The sequence below is a fragment of the Rattus rattus genome, chromosome 1 (assembly GCF_011064425.1).
Source record: "Rattus rattus isolate New Zealand chromosome 1, Rrattus_CSIRO_v1, whole genome shotgun sequence".
Lineage (NCBI taxonomy): Eukaryota > Metazoa > Chordata > Mammalia > Rodentia > Muridae > Rattus > Rattus rattus.
The window spans coordinates 25,340,985-25,347,303 of record NC_046154.1 but is presented as its reverse complement, the minus strand read 5'-3'; positions in this window follow the sequence as shown (position 1 = coordinate 25,347,303).

Sequence of the window (6,319 nt, the reverse complement as noted above, 5' to 3'; positions counted from 1 at the left end):
AGCTAAATCCCCAACCCCTCATTGATGTTTTATGTTTTAAAGATTTGTTTTGGGGCTGGAGAGATGGCTCAGTGGTTAAGAGCACCCGACTGCTCTTCCAGAGGTCATGAGTTCAATTCCCAGCAACCACATGGTGGCTCACAACCATCTGTAAAGAGATCTGATGCCCTCTTCTGGTGTGTCTGAAGACAGTGACAGTGTACTTATATATAATAAATAAATAAATCTTTAAAAAAAAAAAAAAGATTTGTTTTTATTCTAAGTTAGGTGAGTCTGTGTCTGTCTGTGTGTGGGTGTATGCGTCTGAGAGCGGCTGCCCGAGTCCGAGTCCAGAAGAGGGTCTCAGAGTTGGAGTTACAGGCAGTGTGAGTTGTGTTGGAAACTGAGCTCAAAGACTCTGCAAGAGCAGTGTTTGCTTTTGTTTGGTTTTTGTTTGTTTTGGCTGTCCTAGAACTCACTCTGTAGACCAGGCTGATCTCGAACTCAGAGATCCACCTCCCTCTGCCGCCAGAGTGCTGGGATTAAAAGTGTTGTCCCGGGGTTGGGGATTTAGCTCAGTGGTAGAGCGCTTGCCTAGCAAGGGCAAGGCCCTGGGTTCGGTCCCCAGTTCCGAAAAAAAAAAAAGAAAAAAAGAAAAGAAAAAAAGAAAAAAAAAAAAAGTGGGGTTGGGGATTTAGCTCAGTGGTAGAGTGCCTGCCTAGTAAGCACAAAAGCCCCGGGTTTGGGTCCTAAAACCAAAAAAAAAAAAAAAAAAAAAAAAAAAAAAAAAAGTGTTGTCCCACTACTCAGCTAGCAGTACTTGGTCTTAACCACTGAGTCATTTCTCCAGTTCTCTATATGTGTTTTATATTGATAATTTTATGGCACACCACTTCAAATGTTATGTGATACCTTTGAAATGATAAAGTTGAGGGAGATTAAATATACTGTGCTTCAGAGGCAGGTCATTTCCTTTTCCTTTTTTCTTTAAGATTTATTTATTATATGTAAGTACACTGTAGACTTCAGACACACCAGAAGAGGGCATCAGATCCCATTACAGATGGCTGTGAGCCACCATGTAGTTGCTGGGACTTGAACTCAGGACCTCTGGAGAGCAGTCAGTGCTCTTAACCACTGAGCCATCTCTCTAGTCCAGGTCATTTCTTGAAATGTATAAATTCACCTCAATCAACAAATTGTGTATTGTTTTTTGCACCTGGAGGGGTTGTACTTTGAGACAAGGTCTCACTTTTTTTAGGTTTACTTCAAATCCACCACAATCCTCCCATCTCAGGCCCCCCCAGTGCTGGAATTACAGAGGCTAACATGCCTCACTAATTCTACTAGTGTGTGTGTGTGTGTGTGTGTGTGTGTGTGTGTGTGTGTGTGTGTGTGTAGAGAGAGAGAGAGAGAGAGAGAGAGAGAGAGAGAGAGAGAGAGAGAGAGAGAGAGAGAGGCTTCTGTTAGGGCTCTTCCTCAATCATTCTCTATCTTTTTTTTTTTTTTTTTTTCGGGCTGGGGACCGAACCCAGGGCCTTGCATTTGCTAGGCAAGCGCTCTACCACTGAGCTAAATCCCCAACCCCACTCTATCTTTTTTTGACACAGAGACTCTCTCTGAACCTGGAGTCACCAATTCAGGAGCTGGCTAGAGAGCCCCAGGGATCCTGTTTCCCAGCACTGAGGTTGCAGGTAAGTGGGCCACACCCATCTTTTATGTGGGTGCTGGGATTCAGCTCCTCTGCCTTGAGCATCACTTTAGCAATGTGATGGAGATCTTCCTAGCCTCTGCCCTCTTTGCGATTTTTTTCCCCTGAGTAAGGATCTTTTTCACTGATGTGAAACTTGCCAAGGACTGGGTCTGTGGTCAGCACTAGGGACCTGCCTGTCTCTGCCTCCCCAGCTCTAGGGTTATAAGTATCTGTCAGTAGATGTGGCTTATTTAAAGAGGGGGCTGAGGATCGAACTCTAGTTCTCTCACTTGCAAGGCAAACAATTTACCAACTGAGCTATACTCCCACCAGACAGCCCTAACTCGATCATTTCTTAAGTACTGTTTCTAAGCCATGTATTAGAAACATTTTTTTTTAATGCACAGTGATCTCCAAGGTAATGTGTGGGTAATGAAGACGACGGGCAATCTGACAAAGCTACATTCATTGCTGCGAGGGAAACAACACACTGCAAGACTGTGTCACCAGACACCAGGTGAGAGGAAGTTATCTGTTTGGGGGACGGGGAGCGGGTAGCGGGTAGTGAACATAAATTAAACTGAACAGAAACAGAGGTAGGCTTCACCTCTTTGTTTTGGTTTGGTTTCTGGCGTACTGTGGATCAGCCCTTAGGGTGAGCCTGCCAGGTGAGTGCTCCCTCTGCGACCAGCCTCCAGTCTAGAATCAGTATTCTGATCGCTTCAAAGCACACTGGGCTGTGTAAAGGGATTATCAGCGGGCTTGAGCTATCAGGACGACTCAGGATACTGTTTCCTTGGAAACTACCGTGTGGAGATAAATGCGGGATGCTGTCGCTGGAAATTTCTTATCTGAAGCTCTACACTTGCCTTAGGAACCCAGGATGCTCCTCTGCCAAAATAACTCAAACCTTCCAGGTAAAACATCCTGTTCTTACAGTTATCTCAAAACAAAATTTCCGACCACCTCAGACTTTAGAGACTAAGATCTCTCGGCACCAGTCCTTCTGTTAATTAACAAAAGCAGTCGTCCCAGGATTGTCCCCATTGAGGTTTGATTTGCCTTTTTTGGTACAGATAAGAGAAACACTCTGAGATTCCCGGTGTCATAACGCTCTTAAGTGGAAGCCAGACATACCCTGCAACCACAGATTACCAGTCCGGCCCAAAAGATGCGCATGCGCGGGTTAGCCAGTTGTGGCTTGCTCACAGCAGCGCTAAGACTGAACAGCGTTTCTCAGAACTTTATTGAATGAGAACCATTCTGCAATGGGATGCTGCCATTAGTAAAACATATGCTGGCTCACTCCACGAATTCTTTTTTTCTCCTGCTTTGACATTTCTGTTATTTATTTATTTATTTATTTATTTATTTATTTATTTATTTTTAGGGGAGGAAAGGGTTTGTTTTTTTGTTTATTTGTTTGTTTTTAGGGGAGGAAAGGGTTTTTTGTTTGTTTGTTTAGGGAAGATAAACTATAAACTCTCAGGGAAGAGAAAAACTCTAAGGCTGGGCACAGTGGCACACTTTAATCCTAGTACTTAGGAGGCTAGCCTGGTCTACAAAGCATGTTCCAGGACAATCAGGGTGACAAAGATATTGTCCCAAAGAAAAAAGAGAGAGAGAAAATATACAATATATTTTATACCAACCATTGTTAGGCCTCTTATTGGTGCAAGGGGAAGATAATTACAATTAATTATTTGGAAAATTAATTGACTATAAAGAATTAGCTAGGGCTGGAGAGATGGCTCAGCGGTTAAGAGCGCTGACTGCTCTTCCAGAGGTCCTGAGTTCAAATCCCAGCAACCCCATGGTGGCTCACAACCATCTGTAATGGGATCTGATGCCCTCTCCTGGTGTGTCTGAAGATAGCTACAGTGTACTTATATATAATAAATAAATAAATCTTAAAAAAAATCTCTCTCTCTCTCTTTCTTTCCTTCTTTCTTTAAAAAAAAAAGAATTAGCTAAAATGAAAACAGGCAGGCTGGACTGTGTTTTGTTTTTGTTTTTTTTTTTTTTTTTTTGAGTCAGGGTCTCACTTTGTAGCTCTGGCTATCTTAGAACTTGTAATATACAGCGGCCTGACCTCAACCTTCCCTGATTCTCCTGGTTACAGGCATGAACCATCATGCCAGGCCCAAGGTCTCAGTTTGAAGCCCAGAGTGACTTCAAAACTCACCTAGTCCCAGGAGCTGGGATTACAGGCATGTGCCACATTGTTCAGCTGGTGGCAAAAAAATTAATTTAATGGAAGTAAAAAGGAGTGGCTGGGGCTAGAGATGAGTCTTAATGGTAGAACACTGGCCTAGTATACCTAAGGCCCAGCAGAGGAGAGGGAGGGAAAGGGGGAGAGGGGGAAGGTTCATTCTAATTTGTCTTTATAGATCACCTTCTGTTTCAAGTAACAGAAAGGGATGGAGCTGGAGAGATGGCTCAGCTGTTAAGACCACTGGCTGCGCTGGGGATTTAGCTCAGTGGTAGAGCGCTTGCCTAGCAAACGCAAGGCCCTGGGTTCGTTCCCCAGCTCCGAAAAATAGAAAAAAAACAAAAAACAAAAAACACAAAACCAAAACAAACAAACAAACAAACAAAAAACACTGGCTGCTCTTCCAGGGGACCCAGGTACCACAGGACCTGTAACTCTCAATTCTGGGAGATCTGGTTCCCTCTTCTGGCCTCAGTGGGTACCGCAAACAGATACATGCAGGCAAAACACCTATAGGCATTACATAAGAAGCAGAAGATGGAGTGCGGTGTGGTGACACACCCCTTTAATTCAGTACTTGGGAAGCAGAGGTGGGGGATTTCTGAGTCCCAAAACAGCCAAAGGCACAGTGGGACCCCCAACAGGAGATGTTGCTGCTGTAAAGCACGCATGCTTGCAGCTTACATAACTGAGTGAATACCGTGCAGAGCCCTGTCCTAAGGTTTCTAGGTGTGTTATTTCAACCTCAGGACAAGCTCGAGAGACAAGATTGAAGCCTAGGCCCTCTGACTTGCTAGCACACCACGATAGCGGTGGTATCTTTTTGAGACTAGATCCATGTAGCTCAGGCTAGCCTTGAACTCACGATCCTCCTCCTCCTCCTCCCTTAGCCGTCTGAGGGCTGGAACGATAAGCATGTGCCCCCATATGCAGCATGACCTTAGTTCTCAAGGCATAGAAAATGCGCCTCTAAACTGCCAAGAAACAGTGAAGTCCTCTATTAAAGTGACAGTTAAGGTGTCTATGAGCTACTTTTGAAAAATGCCGACTAACTTTAGAACTTAACCCTACAAGTCAAGATCAGTGTGGGAGCCAGTTCCAAGCTAGACACCAGCAGGTCTTTTAATATTGTGTGTGTGCCTGAGTGTACATATGTATGCCATGTGCAGGCAGGAGCCTGAAGAAGTCAGAGTGTGTGTCAGATCACCCACGACTATTGTTCCAGACACTTGGCTGAGTACTGTAACTGCCTCGTCAGTGCTGAGAACTGAGACCAGGTCCTGTAGAAGAGCAGGATTCAGGGGTGTGTGTGTGTGTGTGTGTGTTGTGTGTGTGTGTGTGTGTGTGCATATCTGTTTGCTTCCGTGTATATTTCTGCACCACACATGCACACCTAGTGCCCTCAGGGGCTAGATGAAGTGGTCAGATTCCCCTGGAGCTAGAGTAACAGATGACCATGAACTGTCACATGTGTGCTAGAACTAAACCTGAGCCCTCTGGAAGACTAACTAGGGCTTGTAACCACTGAGCATCTCTCCAGCCTCGACCTGTGACTCTTGCTCCAGGAACATGTAGGTTCTCCCTTCTCGTGGCTAGTGGTGGTAATTTTACCTCAGCAATCCATAGGATGTTGGAGGAATTGGGAAGCTGTCTTGTCTGAAGGCAGGACACACGATGCACTGCAGCTGATGCTCTTTCTCAAACCTGTCTTAGTTCCCGAAGCCATCCCACGTAGCAGACCCCATCTCATGGTGGCCAGAATGGCTTCCAGCCCACATGCATTTTGTCATTAAACCCTCAGGGGGAAAGATTTGTGTCCTCTCCTGGAGTCTGAGTGGATTTCTGATTGCTTAAACAAGTGTACAGTAGCCACGAGGACTTGTGCCCTTAGGAAGTACCGGTGTCTCCTTCGCTGTCGCACTGCTGCTTGCTGACGTCAGGTGCTGCCAGAGTCCAGTTCCCTTGAGGCCCCCATGCCAGAGCAGGCTACACAAGCCAGCACTGTTCGATTTCTCCTCACGCAGCCCAAGGGCAGGTGCATGAGCATTCAGAGGGCCAATTCCAGCCCTGGGAATTTTCAATCTTCTCAGCTGATTCACCTATAGCTCTAGCTGAAAACTGCATATGGGACAGAAACCAACTCTTGTCCTCACTCTGCTGAAATTATCCAACAGAGTCTAGTGACATATTAAAATTGTTGTTTCAAGTCATTAAATTTTGGGGTCATTGGTCTTAGAGTAATAGCAACTAGAACCCTCTGTTAGTCCTGACAGCTGTTCAATTTCCCATTAGTGGGCAAACAGGATAAGCTATCTGTAGGGTGCCAAGACACAGGGGAGTTATCAACAGTGAATCCGCACATGGGCCAGGTGCAGCTCAGCAGTTGGGTTTGCTGACCTGAGTAAGGCCCGGGTTCCATCCCAGCACAGAGGAAA